General features: G+C 33.8%; 2 protein-coding genes across 4 annotated transcripts in view; both read left to right on the forward strand.

Annotated features, from left to right (window-relative positions):
• The window catches only part of Nop60B (dyskerin pseudouridine synthase 1 Nop60B), a 581,533-nt gene that overhangs the window by 446,599 nt on the left and 116,183 nt on the right, over nt 1-18,751 (forward strand). The window lies entirely within an intron of this gene.
• LOC145317800 (small ribosomal subunit protein uS7-like) overlaps nt 1-18,751 on the forward strand; it is a 250,489-nt gene that overhangs the window by 119,056 nt on the left and 112,682 nt on the right. The window lies entirely within an intron of this gene.

Below are 18,751 nucleotides of genomic sequence, written 5' to 3' on the forward strand. Positions count from 1 at the left end.
TCCCCGTAATAGTTTAAATTTAGAGGCATGTAGTGAAGAAAAGATACATATATCATACGCTTTCGCGGTCCTAAAACCAGACTTTTTCTTCCTTTATCCCCCCCCCCCCCCTCTCACAACTTTTTAGTCCTTATTGTCATTTTATACACCTGGCAATACCCCCACCCACCCCCTCTCCCCAAATGATGGAGAAGATAAAACATATTCATTAATGAAAGTATAGAATTGTTGCAATGTTAGCCTAAAAAGGAAGCACTGTTGTTGTAACGGCCAGTAAAAGCTGTTGTTCGGCGGTTGGGACAGAAGTTGTTGCGGTCTTGCGGTGGTCATTGCGGTGGTCTTACAATACAGAGGAAAAATATGAAAAGTTTTGATTTAAAACAGATTAAGAACAAACAATATAAAGCCGACCTAAATTTTATATTAATTACTTATATAAATTTATGAAGAAGTGCCAATTGGGTAGAGTCCAATTTTAAAGTATTAAGTAGAAATGTTAAATCTTATTAAATCCTTTATCTTTAATAATAGCAGAGAAAATCAGGTGTACATCTTCACTTAATTCATTATAGACCTACGGACTTTCGGTAATGTGTAATTATAGCGCAGCCCCGCTGCTAAAAATTTGATGAACTTAGTAGGAGTCGTCGAAGATACAATGTAAATAATAATTATGAAAATAAACTAATTTAAAGCATTGTTCCCCAATTTTATTTTATTTTTTTATATTTGCTTTGGTTTTCATCATGCTTGTTACAGGTTATAAAATCTTTGGTATAAATGTGTTGGGACACCATTGCATTGTTTTAAGAAACGCGTGTAGACATCCAACATAATGGATATAGAATATACGTGGATATTATGACAGGGGAAAAATTGTCGTCAATTAAGGTAGCTAACATGTACATAACATATTGTCCAGTTCGGTCATCCAGTAAGTTGGGAGGGGATGGGGTAAAGGGAGAAATCGTTATTTTAGCCAGCTTTCTTTTTTGAGTACATGATAACTTGATGTAAGATCCAAGTTATAATACATCCATTCATCCAACATACATTCATAGCATATAGTGGTGGACCCCACTTTTAGGCTAAAATCTCCCCTAAGGCCTTTATCAATTTTTGCAACAGAAAGGCAATAGTATATAGGGGAGGTAAAATAATCATGAAGGAGAGGGGGGGGGGGGGTGATTGGTAAAGGGGTATTGATAGAAATTGCAATTGAAACTTATTTTGTGGCAACTACTATATAGTTGTATTTAATTTATTTTAATACTTTTTTATCGATGCTGTTAATCAGTAGTATAGTAAATTATTGAAAGCGAAGCTTCTCTACATTTAGGAAAAATCATACGTTCGTCATTCCGGACGCATAGCTTATATATACTTTTAGGCATATTCCGTCGGTTTGAAACATGTTATATCGCTGCAATCGTTGAAAGCTACATCATTGTTTGGCTATTGTCTTATCCCTTAAGATCCCTACAAAATAGCTGAAAGGACCAATTATCGGATATAACAAAATTTTAAGAAAAATTGTCAATTGTTAAAAGCGAAGCTTTTCTATAATTAGGGTCGGACCGTCCGTACGTCTGTGACAACAAAGCACAATATTATAAGCGAAGCAATTCTATAATCAAGTCCTAAAAATGTAAGTATGTCCATGAACATTATCCTGTATCAAGCAGTTTTTCAACAAATTTACTTACAATTTTGCCTCGACTCTTACACATATTCCGATTATTCAGTTCTGACACTAGACAACTGGTAATGTCTGTTTGTCCTACCGTTTCAGTGCTTTGCTTTTATGGATGTTGCAATCCTTGTTTTTTTTATATAAATTATATGGTTTTAGTCTATTTTCTACACTTCCCTTCCCTTCGAATGCAAAAGCAGAGCCGCTAAATGATATAGTAAGAGTGGGTAGGTAGGGGAGTATAGGAGTAGAAACACCCCTAATTCCTAAATTTATTATAATTCAAAAAAATATACATAGAGGCACTGATTCAGGAATATTTAACAATCATTATTGAAATATTAAAGTAAAAGAATAGAGGGGACACGAGCTATATGTGAATCTACGTTAGTGTTGGGTACTCTGTCCCTACCAAGTCGCTACAAAAGAGCAGAAAGAAATTTGTTAGCAGACGAAAAAGGTCCTTACCACTTGGACCAGGTAGTTGTCTAGGTTATATACATTTATTGTTGAAATTCTAACATTTAAATTATATCTGAAAATATCACATTTCTAAAAAAATGAAATACTTACATGAACGAATCTTTATGATGCACTTTCAAATATTTACATTTTATGTTTATATCTACAGGCTGGTTAAAATGTTATTTATCGCATTGTATGCCCGGGCTAACAAAGCTGGCATTGATTAAATGATTATTTATTTTAATATTCCTGGAAAATTTTCTGTAATACGATGCTAATACATGCTTTTTTAGTATGGCTGAGAACTGGTTTTGAAGCCATACTGGAGAAAAAATTTAGCATTGAAGGATAATTCCTTTATTTTCAGAGTTATTTGAAACGTTACCATATATCTGTTTGACATATAATTGAATTAATACTTGAAAATATACACGTAAAGTTTATTTCTAAATTTTGTATTTTAAAGATATTAAAGAATACATTAAAGAATTAATTTTCACATTGATAAAAATTAGCAGAATATGAATTAGAAAAAAACTTGAAAAGGATATATGGACTGAGCTGACAATATAAAGAGTCTTCTTTTTTGGAGGGGAATCACCAATTTTATCCATAGAGCCCATTTCAAATACCAGGGCTCGGCAGCCGCGTATCAGCCACCTGTAAGCTTTAGAAAACTTTTTTTTTTTTAATAAATTGGTTGGTAGTCTAAACCTTTTCCTAAACAGACACTCCATCTTTTCAGAATCTTATTTTATTCAGTCATATACACACCAGGTTTAAATTCAAGGCTTATGAGCGGCTGGCGAGTCCTGATGTATAGGGCTCTTTTCAAATACGCAATTGACCGACTGACCGTTTGTCATAACAAAATATATTTGACTTAGATTTAAGCTTCTCTATTAACAAGGATGACAAATCCACTAATGCGAAGCTCTACAATCAGAAGGTATGACAAATGGCCCTACCCCAAACGTAGGAGTCCCAAACGTCGGAGTGGACAAACGCAAGAGTCCCAAACGCAGGAGTCCCAAACGTCGGAGTGGACAAACATAGGAGTGGGAAAAACGTCGGAGTGGACAAACGTCGGAGTGGACATTGCTTAAGTAAAACGCAGGAGTGTCCGCTATTTTAATAATATGACAATTTTGAAAGTTTTTTATACCACTGTCTACAAAATAATGGTTATGGCCGCAGCGCTCGGCCCCCTAGCTTGCCTAGCCGCAGCGCTCGGCCCCCTGGCCTATAACCTAACTAAGAAAAATAAGGGGACCGAAAAAGGGGGGGGGGGGAGGGTGGATAAAAAAATTCAAAATTGAAAAAAAATCAAAATTGAAAAAAAAATCAAAAATTAAAGAAAAATTCAAAATTGAAAAAAAATTTTTGGGACTCCTGTTGTTTTTCCACTCCTACGTTTGTCGTGGAACCTGACAAACGAGTAATGCCTCTGGTAGAGTGTCAGAACTTTAAAAATTGATTTGTTGCAAAATTGAGTGCTTTACAGGATAACAGACTTTCATTTTTTAAGATTTATTTACAGAAATGTTTCACTTATAAAATTGTACATTGTTGCCCTAGAAATTAATATTCCAAAAATCAGATAAATAACATTCTACTTTGGTCTTTTAACTGGGAAATAAAGCAATGTATATTAAATGAAGTCCCAAACATAGACGTCCAAGGGGGGGGGGGTAATGGGGCGATTACCCCCCCAAAAATTGTTTTCAATTTACCCCCCCCCCCCCATTTAAAATTTACCCCTACCATTTAGGAGGGGGTATTTACCCCCCAAAAAATCTCTAATAAAAAAATTTTTTGCGCGCTTCGAGCGCATTATTAATACTAAATATTTAATAAAATTTAAATTACCCCCCCCAAAAATTTTACCCCGGGGTTAAATTTGGGGGGGGGGGGTAAACTAAATTTACACCTGCCAACAGATTTCAGGGGGGGTAATTATCCCCCCCCCAAGCAAATTTTACCCTTGGGGTAAAAATTTTGGGGGGGGTAAAAAAAAATTTCGGTGCCAAATACGAATTACCCCCCCCCCTTAAAATTTTCTACCCCCCCCCCCCAAAAAAAAGCTTGGACGTCTATGGTCCCAAACACATTTATTTCTCTACCCTGTAAATGTAAATATATTATAGGTATTTTATTTTTGCAAGCAAGTTCTGACCAACAACAAGGGGGTTGCAATCCATATAGAAAGGTCATCATGGGGAGTAACACAAATATAACAATTTTATTTCTAGTATGGCTTTGAATCCAATCAATATCCGCTGGAACAGATCCGGTTCGCAGCCATACTGAAAAATCATGTATAGCAACGTACTAAGACAATTTTCCTTGAATTTGAAAATAAAAATCATAAAATTAATACCAGTTTTGTTAGCCTGGGCCTTTTGCCACACTGGCCTAACAAATTTGGTTCAATGATAATGTTTTTATTTTAATATCTGTGAATTGCCGTCTATAATACGATGCAGTTTTGGGGGACTGATATTAGACGTAAGTAAAACTCAAAATGACGCTTGCAGCAGAAATACTCTTTGATTTGTAATGACTTGACTTAACAAAATTTTTAATTCCTTAAAGTTTTTTCTACATAATTAATGCACCACAATTTACAGGTTTTGATAAGTCTAAAAAAGAAAATATGACAATTTTTTTTGTAAAAATTTGCTTTTTTGTGGCCCACCATGAAATTGTAAATGTATAAGGGTTAAAAGAGAGGAAACTGGTCAATCAACATTTGGAACGCTGGCAGACCATTTCCTTTATAATGATGCAGCCATAGCAGGGGCGTGCACGGGATTTTCTTAGTGGTAATAGATAATTGTTGTGGTGGGGTTAGTGTAGTATTGTTCTTTTTAGTAGCGAAGCTACTCTATAATTCGAAATGTCCGTCCGTCTGTCCGTCTGAGACAAAGTGGGGGAAACGTGATTTTCTCGGCCCCTATAAAAGATAGACAGCTGAAATTTTTAGTGCAGATTCTTATAACATATGCCCATCTAATCTATACATTGTTTTGTCCATCCGTCTGTTATTTGGGGTGCTAGATCGATTCCTACATTTTCATGTTTTCCTGATTTTCTCACCTCTTTTTTAAGATAATGAGCTGAAATTTTCAGGGATTGAATAAATTTACATTCTACCTATTTTCCTTAAGTTTTATTACGATTTTTCTATTAATAGGGGTGCTAGATCGATTTCTAGATTTTGAGGTTTTCTATTGTTTTCTCGATTCCTATTCAGGATTTGCGGCTGAAATCATATATGCTTTGCTCATATTCTACATTTTTTATCAAGTTTCATTAAGATTTGTCTATAAATTGCGGTGCTAGATCGATTCCTAGATTTTTAAATTTTCATGATTTTTAAGGTTGCGTGATTTTAAAGATTTTCTGATTTCTCTATTTTATCAACATTAATGTTTATTGTATGACACTACTTTTTAGTAATTTTTCCTGATATATACTCATAATTTTTTAGCTTTGCTACTTATGGATGTTGTCATCCTTGTTACATAATAAGTTTTTACATAATAAAAGTTAATAAAATTCATGTATATCACCAATGATGATGCGCAAAATTTTCCCTTATGTAGATTTTAATTAGTAGTTGAAACGTTAACATATTGAACCAACCAATCAAAATACAATAATAGTCACCAAAATGGTTGAGTCAATGCATAAGAAAACATTATTATGAAACTTTGGGAACTAGCGTAAAACAGCCCATTGGCCCTTCCATCCCTGGTTGATTCTACATGATATTATTCATTGGGGCGTGCTTGACTATACATTTTGCACGCTTCTTAGACCCATTAGTTTTGTTGCAGGTAGGGAGAAGACATTGGGCTGTTTATTACATTAGTCCCTAAAGTTTTATAATTACGTTTTCTTATGCGTTGGCTTTACAACATTTTGGGACAGTTATTGAATTTTAATTTGGTTGGCCATTGTCTTATTCTTTTAGAGCCCTGGCAGCAATATTGGGGGCTTGCACAGGATTTTCTCAGTGATAATAGGGATGGATGTTTGGTCTAGCCACCGCAAAACATTCAGATTAATCATTTTCTCTTTGCTCATACAGCTAAACATTTTAAAGAAGAAATAGTTATATATCCCATCGTATTATAGACAGCTTTCTGCGGATAATAAAATAAAGAATATGAGATTAAAACCAGTTGTGCTTAACCCGAAGTGTTGTATGTGCGCGCCAACAAAACTGGTATTAATCCTATAATTTTTATTTTATACTCGTGGAAAATTATCTGTAATACTACGCTATACATATTTTTTCAATATGGCTAAAATCCAGTTCTAATCCAGCGAATATTGATCGGTTTGGAAGCCATACTGAACCTATTTGTAAGTATGCATATAAGAAGTGCAGACTCCACGCTTAAATTCAGTGTAAAAATAATTTAAATAGCTCAAATTCTCCATATTTAAAATTAGACTTAAAATTGCAACCACAATGGATGTAGAATATATGTGAATATATTATTACAAAAGGGTAATATTGTCGTAAATTTAGGTTGCTAATATAGAACTCGATTATTGGTCAGTTCGCTCGTTCATCCAGTAAGAGGGTAGGGGTTGGAGCAGGGGCGTCCAAGCTTTTTTTTTTGGGGGGGGTAAAAAATTTTAGGGGGGGGGGTAATTCGTGTTTGGGGGGGGTAAAATGGCGCGCGAAGCGCGCCGAAATTTTTTTTTACCCCCCCCAAAATTTTTACCCCGGGGGTAAAATTTGATTGGGGGGGTTAATTACCCCCCCTAAAGTCTGTTGGGGGGGGTAAATACTCCCCCTAAAGTCTGTTGGGGGGGGTAAATACTCCCCCCAAATCTGTTGGGGGGGGTAATTACCCCCCCCCCAAACTAATTTTTCCCCGGGGGTAAAATTTTTGGGGGGGGTAATTTAATTATGTAAAAAAAGCACCTACCTAATCTATTAAGTTAATAAGTACTATCTTATAACATAAAGTAGTAAGTAAGGTTTATTTGACTATAGCTTCAGATTTCATTACTTTTAATACTGAGTTCTCCTTTTTAGGAAAGCTTCACATAGATCCCATGATGGTTCCACACTATTATAGGTCAATCCTTTGAGTGGTTTTAGGCTATTTTTCTCCTCCCTTTTTACCCTTTAGAAAACACGAGTTCTTAGATGCTAAGGGCGCCACTATTCAAATATATAGTAGTATCTCATTCTTTAGAACGTAAAAATACAATAATTAACTCACTAACCAATCAACCAATATGATTTTACTTTAAAGTGAAGCGTCTTATAGGTCCTGGTAAGTTTTATAACTAGTTTTGAGACACCCTGACATCCTCCCAAAAGAAATCGCCTATAGAAATTCTTTTTCATTATTTAATGAAATATTTAATTTAGTTAGGTATCTATTTTATGGAATCTTCAGTGCTTTACAATTACATCATAGATCCCCGGGATGGTTTTAGCCCTTATATAGGCCCAAGCAAATAAAACATGATCAAACTATTAAATTTTTTGTTATCATGGTTAAGAACTGTTTTAACTGGTTGGACAGTAAAATTTTTTTTTTAAGAACATTCAATTTGGGGGGGGTAAATACCCCCCCCAAGAAATTTTTTTTAAAGAACATTTATTTTGGGGGGGGTAATTACCCCCCCCCAAATGGTTTAAGGGGGGTAAATACCCCCCCCAAAATCGTTGGGGGGGGTATTGTTCACAAAATTTTGGGGGTGCCTACGGCACCCCCAAAATCGTTTGGGGGTGCCAAATGGCCCATTACCCCCCCCCCTTGGACGCCTATGGGTTGGAGTAAAGGGGACGAGTTTCACATTATTAGAGAACATGAAAATCTGGTGTAACATCCAAATAATAATATATCCATTGCAACTATGGTTGTCAAGTTAGAAATTAAATTGATTAGGTTGCCAACATGAACTAAAAATTTTTGTCATTATAATTGATACAATATCTGAAACTAGCGGCTACGCCCCTAGAGGCCTCTAGGGGCACTTGAGGAGGAGAGAGTCGAATTTAATAATTCAATTTCTTATTTTAGATTTCAAAAGAAAAAGTAAAAAAAATTTACGTTTGATGTTTGTTTTTCGTTGAACTCTCTTTCTAAAATTGAGAAAGAAGGTGTATCAACTTTTTTTTTTATAGCTAGCAGGTTCTTTTAGTAAGTAGTAGATGTAAAATTTTTCATAGAATTCAGATATGCAATCGGTTTTTTTGTAGACCTCTTATTTTTTAAGTAATTTAAGTTTTTTAAAAAAAATAATTAAGTCGGTTTTAAGGTACTAAAACGCAACAAAATAAAAGAAGAAAATGGCTAGTAAGAACAAAAATAGTAAGATCTTTAATTTGACACCTTACTTTTAAAATTCTGTTGAGTAATTATTGAAAAAATCTATTTTTTTAACCTCGGTTTAATAAAAACTTTAGACCTAAATATTTTCTCAAACAGACATAAAAAACATGGGTTCATATATACCTTTAGAATCAGAAAAATATTACGAATCCATTGTAAGCAAAATTGAAAAAAAGTAAAAAAATATAAAAATAGAAAATTGGCCAATTGTATTTTTTGTTCTGGCAGCACTATCGTCTTCCCTTTTTTACCCCCTCTATACCCCCTTCCCATTTTTATACTCAATTGAAGAGTTAAGACGTTGCCTGTACAATATAATATGATATTTTCATATAATTCCTTTTATTGTAGTTTATATACTATATTGTAAACTTTTTTTTTCAATTTTGCTTACAATGGATTCGTAATATTTTTCTGATTCTAAAGGTATATATGAACCCATATTTTTTTACTTGTGAAATGATAAAATTGAGTTCAAAGTTTTTATTCTCGTGGGTTTAAAAAAATCGATTTTTTCAATAATTACCTGACAGAATTGAAAAAGTAAGGTGTCAAATTAAAGATCTTACTATTTTTGTTCATAATGCCATTTTCTTTCTTTTTTTTGTTGCATTTTAGTACCTTAAAATCGACTTAATTTTTTTTTTTTAAACTTAAATTACTTAAAAAATAAGAGGTCTACAAAAAAACCGATTGCATATCTGAATTCTATGAAAATTTTTACATCTACTACTTACTAAAAGGACCGGCTAGCTATAAAAAAAAAGTTGATACAACTTCTTTAAAAAAAATTTAATTTCTCTAGGGAACCCTCCCCCAAAATAGTTATAAACCTTCCCGGGACATATGAGAATCTACCCTGTTAAAGAGAACCCGATCGGTTCAGCGGTTAGCGAGATCCTTCGGTACAGACAAACACACAAACACACAAACATCCTGTTACTTTATTATAAGGATAATATTAGTATTTAAATACAGGGAGGGAGGGGGCATTTGGCTGATTTACTCTATGTCTCAAAATCTTTTAATAACATTTTCTTATTAGTTGGCTTAATAACCTTGGGGGCTTTTATTTAATGTTGATTGGTTGGTTCATCTAGTCATTAAGTGTCCAAAAGTTTCAACAACTAATTGTAATCTAATTTGTGTATCATCATTGGGGATGTACACCAATTTACTGGATTGTTGACACTTGATTTAGCAACTTTATTTGAGATACTCTGCTGTTTAAGGACCATTTTGCAGAATTTATTTAGAATTAATTTATCCTGTTTTAAGATTAATGATCAATGTTAAAACTGCAGTGATATTTCCACAACTAATTTTATGCCACTTATAAACAAGGACATGTTCTGTTCAAGAGAGCACAGCATCCATAGAAAAATATTATAAACCAATATAAAAAAGGTTGACTGAAAAAAAAAACATTTTACATTTTAAGAGATAATTTATTTAGTTAACCATATAATTTGAAAATGACACCAAAAACAGGGTATCGATAGGGAGGGGGGGGGGCTGCGAAGCTATAAAATTTGTGTTTGTTCATTAATAAATTCAAATATGCACAAAATATTATAGCTGGAAAAGGAAGCAAGGGGGTGATAACACTACCCCCCCCCCCTTGATATTTATGAATATTTGTCTTTCTCTTATTTCATGCCACAACCCTTCCCCTTTAAGGTTCATACCCTCCTAGCAAAATCCTGTGCACGTTACTGCGTTAACAATCAATTACTGCATGCGGGCGAGGATGCTGTTTATAACACTCTAACGTCAGGTCCAACAACCTGCAAGGAAACTAAGGGGAGCTAAATCTCTCCTTTCCAACAACAATTTATAACGTCTTTAGTTATGACGGAGTGTTAAACCGAGATTCTAACCTTTCACCTCCCCGACGACGAGCGGATGCGCTACGTGTTGAGAAATGGTCGCGGGTTACTAGCTGCGTTACTCAAACCTGAAGCAAACATTCTTGCAACATTTTTAACATGCGGTTGTTGACAACTTTTAACAGATTAGTTTTGCATAAAAACACACACACATACATACACACACACACACACACACACACACACACAAATGCACACACACACAATCATGTGACAAACAAATAATGAGTAGGAAGTATTTTTTTGCAATGGGTTGTTAATTAGATGATATTTGAGCATAAAATTTGCTATCTTTAATTGTTGCCATTTTCTTACTTTATTATCTTTCTTTGCTTCTAGTTAAGGAAGAAAATATGTTTAATTAGTGGAGACCTGACCGTTACATTTGTAAAATTATAGTTAATTATCGCATCGTATTATAGACAGCTTTCCGCGGATATTAAAATTTGAAAAATTACAAGATTAAAACCCGAGAAGCCGAAGGCCCGAGTTAACAAAACTGGGATTAATTTTTAGAGTTTTGTTTTAATATATGTGGAAAATTGTCTGTAATACGATGCTAAACATGATTTTTTAACATGGCTGAGAACTGGTTCTAGTCCACACTGCACTGGAAAAGATTTTCAACATATATAGCGTGTCTGTATGCTGGTATTTAAAAATGAAAGAGTATTCTTGTAATATTAATCCTAGGAAGCATAGCAACTTTATAATCGTTCTTAGTAGGCTAGTATTTTAAAACATTTTGATATATAGCCATATGGCGAATGGATGTTACGTGGATATTATGACAGGGAAAAATTGTCATCAATTTAGGTTGCTATTTTCCCTGTAATTTATTGGTCAGTTCATATATCCAGTAGGACGAGAAGAGAATGAGTAAACGGGAGGAGGGGTGATCGTTATTTTAGCCAGCTACTAGTTTCACTATATTAGAGAATATAGTGAAAGATCTAAGTTATAATAAATCCATTAGTAGGCCCGTGCACATAGACGTCCAAGGGGGGGGGGGAAGTGGCGATTACCCCCCCCCCCCCAAAAAAAAAAAACGGGTAACAATTTTTTTTGGGGGGGGGTAAAAAAAATTGCCATTTTACCCCCCCCCCCCCAAAAAAAAAGCGAATTATTCCCCCCCCCCCAAAAAAAAAACTTGGACGTCTATGCCCGTGCACAGAGATTTATTGAAGGGTTATTGTTTTAATCTTATGTTAAACTTCTATTCACTATGCATAAATAGGAGGTCTTATTGTATGTACAGTATTTTATTTTCCCGCTTTGTGCATGCGCCTCAATGTTGTATTGCAAGAGTATGTGTGATTGGTATCTTTTTTTTGCAACAATGCAGAAATTTTAGTGCATATGTGTGTGTGTGTGTACTTTTGTTTGCTTGTTTTGACTTAAAATAATAGGTCCAATATAATGCTTTATTTACTTTAATTAATTGTGACCCTTTTCCAGTAAGACTTTAAAAATGTTGATAAAAATTAAACTACATAACAGTTATTATCTGCCCATATTATCCTTATAGCAAAGGATATATTGTTATATGGATCTTATACCAGATTTTCATTTTCTCTAATAAATTGAAACACACAGCGGGTTGAATTTACGATCCCCTCCCTCCACCCCCTTTACCACGTTCCTACGGGATGAACGAACTGGCCAATAAATGTTAGAGTAAATATCTAAATTGAAGATAAATTTTCCTCTGTCATAATATCCACGTATATTCTAGACCAATTCCTATAGCTCCCTCCTTCCTGTGGTGTGTAAATAGATAAGGTATTACTTGGATCTTATACAAAATTACAATAATAATAATAGAACTTTTATTCAATAACTCTTCAATCCTGTTATGAGTAAATCACATAGACAATTAATTATTATATTGAAATTACATGATAATATATCCTATTATATAAAGTAGTAAGCGTTTTTTGTCTGTCCCGAAGGATCTTACTAACCGCTGAACTGATATTGTTCTCTTTTACAGTGAAGCTTCTTATAGGTCATGGGAAGGTTTTAAAGGGTGTCTTCACCACCCTCCCCCCCAAAAATTTTTTTTTTTACTCTTTTAAAACTCAAATTTAAAATGGGATGATGTCGACTTTTCCCCCTCCAACCTTAAGTTCCCCTAGAGGCTTCTAGGGGCATAGCCGCTAGTATATTATATATTGATAATAATAACTATATGTTTTCATTATTACTGGTAAACATAATTGCGGATTTTGATGAACTAAGTGATTTCTCTTGGCGGCCCAGGTGTGGCTGAGCCTACTTCGGGCTGGACTGTGGTTGTTGTCGGTACCACTTTCGCCGGCCGGTAACCGCCAAAAATGCGGATCAGAAAGTTATCCGCTTGTGGTTCCACCGCTTCTCTTACTGCGAGCTCGCCTTCACATCAGCTTTGCCTGTCTCTCCTTCTCCGCACCCTCCATATGTCAACCTTTACAGCAATGTTAATACGTGACCGGTCAACGAATTGACCGGCTAGCGTTTAGTCAGATAGAGAAATTCTAGGCTGATATGGGAACGCGAATCTAATCGTGATATGTAGACATTTCGTGTGACTAGATATTACTTACTATTGGAAAAAAAAGAAAAAGTAAAAAGTAAAAGAAAAAGAAAAGGAAAAAAGAAAAATTTGTTGGTAAGGATTTAATAAGAATATAAGAATCTCAGCAGGTTTCTAGAAGCGCCCTCCGTTAAAAATAAAATGATGCTCTAATTGAGTTAAACTTGTAGCTGGCTAAAATAACAATCCTCTCTTCCACCCCCCTTACCCCATTCCCTCCATCCTACTGGATGAACGAATTGAATAATAAGTGATGCCCATGTTAGCAACCTGAATTGACGCGATTTTTCCCCTGTCATAATATCCACATTTATTCTACATCCATTGGCATGGTGTGTCAGTGTCCAAATTAAAATAACAAAACAACCCCTTCTTTTTCCTAATATTGCTAGCATACAAAAAGGCTGAAAATAAACACATATTTAGTTTAAATGGGAGATACGGAAAGTGTCATGTGTGACGTCATAAAAATACGTCTAAATCCATCCCTTTTTTAAAGGTTTCCTTTCCCACTTCTCCTCTCAGCCTTCCTTTTTTATGACGTCACACATGACACTTTCCGTAATTCCGTTTAAATGTTGCAAATTACACCACTTTATTAGATAAGTTTTGTATTTCTTGGGGATCTTATCAAAAACGGCAGCGGACGAAAATTAATGTATATCCCAATGATGAAAAACAAAATTAACCTTTTTATGATTAAAATTATTGGTTGATAATTTGAAACACTTCATGTTTGCAATGGTGGTTATAAAACTTTGGGTACCCGTGTAAGTTACAGTTCAATGATCTCTACCTCGCTGATTATACGATAAAATCCTGTGTACGTCCTGATTTCCAGCCTTTGACTAAGTTTACCTTGAGTTGGTTGATGCCAAAAACAACTTGTACATGTGTACATACTTCCTGAGTCATACTATTCAAATGGATATATTATTACTTGGATGTTGCATCAGATTTTTATGTACTCTGATAAAATAATATTCGCAGCTGGCTAATATGACCATACCTCCCATAAATTCCTTACCCAATCCTCTCCCTCCCTGAACAATCTGACCAATAAATGAGGTCCATATTAGCAAGCAAATTTTCGTCTGTCAATGTATCCATGTATATCCTATATCCATTACTATTCAATAGTAGATCTCAGGGATGGATGGATGTGGACTGCCAATGGCATATAAATTAATCTACACTCCAATCTTCTAATCATCACAGCTTACTAATTTCATCTTTAAAAAGGATTAAGATTAATATATTTTCTCGTATTCATTTGAATCCGGTGGATAGGAACCGGTTCTCATGAATGCGAAAAAACTATGTCTAGCATCGTATTATATCCAGTTTTCTACGAATATAGAAATGTACAATCATAAGATTAAAACTAGTTTTTTTAGCCGGTGCCTTCGGCACCACGGGGCTAAAAAAAACTAGTTTTAATCTTATAATTGTACATTCTAAATCCGCGGAAAGCCGTTTATAATACGATACGAGAAATAACTATTCCAGCATTACTTCGAAACCGATTAATATCCAGAAGATTAGAACCGGTTCTTAACCAACCATACTGATAAATTATGTATAGTTTCGAATTAAGACAATTCTCCACGAATCTTGAAATAAAAATGATAAGATAAATACCAGTTTTGTTGACCCGGGCCTTTGGCCATAGGTGATAACAACACTGGTTATAATCCATTTTCCTAATCTTTTTTCATTGAATATTTGTATCTTTACAAGCTATGTTGCATAATTAAATACTATTTAAACTGAGATCTTTAAATCATATACATATAACGGAATTTGTAATAATTAAATAATAAGACATTTTTAGGTAAGATTGTAACGTTCATTTATTTTAAACATTTAAAGGAAAAAACAGGGATGGAGCGGTCATTGGGCTTTTTATATATGTCTTATAATAACATGTCCTATTCGTTAGCTTAAAAACTTTGGGGACTTTTATTGAATTTTGATTAGTTGGGTCGCTAAGTTGAGTGTCCAAACGTTTTAACCACTAATTGTAATCTACACAAGGGGTAATTTTGTGTATTGGATGAAAGGAAAAAAGATTTGATTTGATTTATTAAAATTGTCATTATTTTCATTAATCAGATTTTTAATGATTGGGCACTAAAGTATAAATGCTTTTTGGGGTCATTTTTTTATTGTCATTGTTTTGTTAGTTATTGACATAGTGATAACTTTTTATATAAACCAGTCAACTATCAAAAGAAATGTTTGTAATTTTAGAACCAGTGGCGTGCACATTAATTCATCCACGGGGGTCTGCAACCATTAGGGGGTGAAAAGGGGAAAACAGACCTTCAAAATTTAAAATTTAAGGGGGGTGTTGACAACCTACTTTAAAAAACCTAACAATCAGGCATCTTTTCTTAACTAAAAGTTGGAAGCCTTTACTTTATTTTAGCTGGAAGAACAATCCTAATATAAAAGTAATAGGATGTCTTTCTGTCTGTACATAAAAATCTCGATAACTGTTTAAGACTAAAATCTTTGGTGGAGGATCGACTTAACCGCTTGTCATGTATAATTTAAAGCTGAAATTTACATCCAAAGAAACTATAAAATATTATAAATACAAATAGCAAGTTCAAAAAAATATTTATTTATCGCTTCGTATTATTAACAGCTTTCTGCGGATATCAAAATGAAATTTTTTAGATTAACAGCAGTTTTGTTAGGCCCAAAGGGGACGAAGGCTCGGGCTAACAAAACTAGTATAAATTTTAAATTTTTATTTTAATATTCGTGGGAAATTGTCTGTAACACTAATTTCAGCATGGCTAAGAAACGCTTCTAATCGAGCGGATATTAATCGGTTTAGAAGTCATACTGGAATATATATTAAGCATTTTTTGATATTTTATTCTTTGAAAATGGTCTTTTACTTTTTGAGAACCTTTAATTTTCCTTGAAAAAGAATACATAAACTTAACATATACATTAAGGTAACTCGGGATTGGGTCATGTTTAAGTATAGAAATCAGAACATAAAATGGAAAAAAGGTTATGTATGAAGCGAAATACTTATAATTACCTTATTAGTTCAAAGCTAATACAAGTTAAAAGTACCTGATTCTAAAGACCAAAATACTTTCCATTAAACTTAACATTTTAAAGCAAATCTATTACATAAAATTGATATTCTAGTTATAATTTAAATTTTTTTAACAATGTTACGTTTATTCAGGGATAAGGGATAGGAAACCTGGCCATAAACTAGGTCTCAGCCTGGTTTTGAAAGGGATCATGCAACTTTTACCATTTGCCTAATTTGATGACCTTACTGGCGGACGGCTCATATTGGCTACCGCTCTAAACCAATAGTGTTCTGTGATTGGTTGATACAAAACAAGCCCAAATCACAGATGGCGGAAATTTTAGAAGCAGACAATTCTGGAAAAAATAATGATTTCGTCTGCTACGAAAAAATAAATATAAATGGTGTTAGATCACATTAGTTTAATTATTAAATCTGCTTAGAGTTAAACATTAAAAAAGGGCCACATAGAAAACACAAAAATAACGGGATTATTTTTTTGAAAAGAAGGTAGCTACGAATTTTCATTTGGTAGTTTATAAATTAGATGTTGTATTTTGAATTTTAAAAATTTAGTACGGAGTTGATACAACACCTTCACCCTAATTTTTGTACAATACAACACAGTACAGATATATCATTACATTATATCCAGTATAGTATCCAAAGAACTTGATAGAATGTTACCCAAGTGCATATTTATTTATTTATTTTGAATTTTAATTAGCAATGAAATTTTCAAATAAAATTTTTACTCATTAATAAAAATGCAAATAATACAAACTAAAATCTGTCTGAGGGAAACCCAACGATAGCTTTCTGACAGTTCAAATTACCAAAGTAAAAGATAAAAAATTTTGGGAGAGAAAAAACTTCATTTTAACAAAAGCCATTAATATATAGGTTTATAAAAAGTTATGTATTTTACTTTAAACTAGCTACCTGAATTTGATTCTATACTTTATCTACACACACACACACAGCTTTTTCATTAGCATTTTATACGAACCACTGCGCTATCCCAAAACTGGTTTATTAGGCTAGAAATAGGCCTAGGCTTGAAATAGGCCTGAAATAATATTTTCCTACGTTTCCCATCCCTTATCCCTGCGTTTATTAGGCCCTCATGAAAACCCTTGATTTTGCCTCTTGGATGAATTTACGATGAAAAAGGCAAGGACGCCCAAGGGGGTGTTAAGAGGTGCCATCCCCAAATGTAAATTTTACCAACAGGGTAAAATTTTTATTTAGGGAGGAAAGAAAGAAATATTCAGTTTTTACCCACTTGCTAATTGGATTCAGATTTGAGCAATGTATTTTTTTAATTTCCTTTCTTTCAGGTTTCTGTACTAGAATATGACCCAATTCTAAGGTGAACGAACATACATGCCCCTTTTTCGCAAAATGCCTTGCTATATACTTTTCATTTTTGCACTGTAAATTCACATATTTAGAAAAAAAGGTCTGAATTGAGAATTTACCTTTCATCAACAATTTTTGTTGCAAAAACAAGAACAATTTCTATTCAGATTTTGGTAGTTTCAACGCCTTTTTTATTATTTATTAAGAATTATATTAAAAAGGATATACGTGGAAATATTGACTAGGGAAAATTTGTCGTCAATTTACCCTGCTAATATTGGCCTCGTTTATTGGTCAGTTCGTTCATCCAATACTGGAATAGTTATTTCTCGCATCGTATTATAAACGGCTTTCCGCGGATATAGAATGTACAATTATAAGATTAAAACTAGTTTTTTTTAGCCCCGAGGTGCCAAAGGCACCGGCTAAAAAACTGGTTTTAATCTTATGATTGTACATTTTTATATTCGTAGAAAGCTGGATATAATACAATGCTAGACATAGTTTTTTCGTATGGATGAGAACCGGTTCCTATCCACCGGATTCGAATGAATAGAGAAGAAAGATTACAGTTTTAACTATAACCAGGAAGTAAGGGGACATTGGACTGTAAATCATACTGGTAATCAAAGTTTTATAAATACATTTTCTCATTCGCTTTAAGTTTCTGGGGACTTTAATTAAATCATGATTGATTGATACAAAATTAGGGGTAATTTTGTTTATTATCATTGCGGGTTTATAACAATTTATCTTTTATTGTCTTATCCCCTAAGATCCCTGTCTTATACCTAATATTCCTGGTAATCATTATATTTTGTACTAATATTTTGAAACTTCTTATTATATTAGAAATATTGACACATGTCCTGTTCTTGTGATTCTTTTTCCAACAACCAGTCACAATTTTTTGGTGGACAATATTTAGATACTTTTTCAAACAACCAGTCACTGTTTTTGGGGACAGTATTTATTATGTCGCCATAGAAAACAATATAGAACAGGGACGTGATGAATTAAAGGGAAAGAAGCAGTTATGACGGTGTTTTCTCTCAAAGGACTTAACGAGCACAGACGCCCCTGTTTCGGTTCAGTGGTTAGCGAGATCCTTCGGTACAGACAGACAGAGAACCTGATACTTTAAGGGTAAAAATATATAAACTATGTAACAAACAAAATGCAAATGATACAGAAAACACTAAGAAAATAAACAACCTATAAAAAATCTATACTATATTTTTCAATGACTCAAGAAAAGATTTGACAAGAAGTAATCGTGCAACACCTTTTTATAATTGTTTACTTTATTTAACTATAATAACCAGGGATACA

Source organism: Acartia tonsa, chromosome 4, assembly GCF_053477335.1.
Source record: "Acartia tonsa isolate MP-2025a chromosome 4, ASM5347733v1, whole genome shotgun sequence".
Taxonomy (NCBI): domain Eukaryota; kingdom Metazoa; phylum Arthropoda; class Copepoda; order Calanoida; family Acartiidae; genus Acartia; species Acartia tonsa.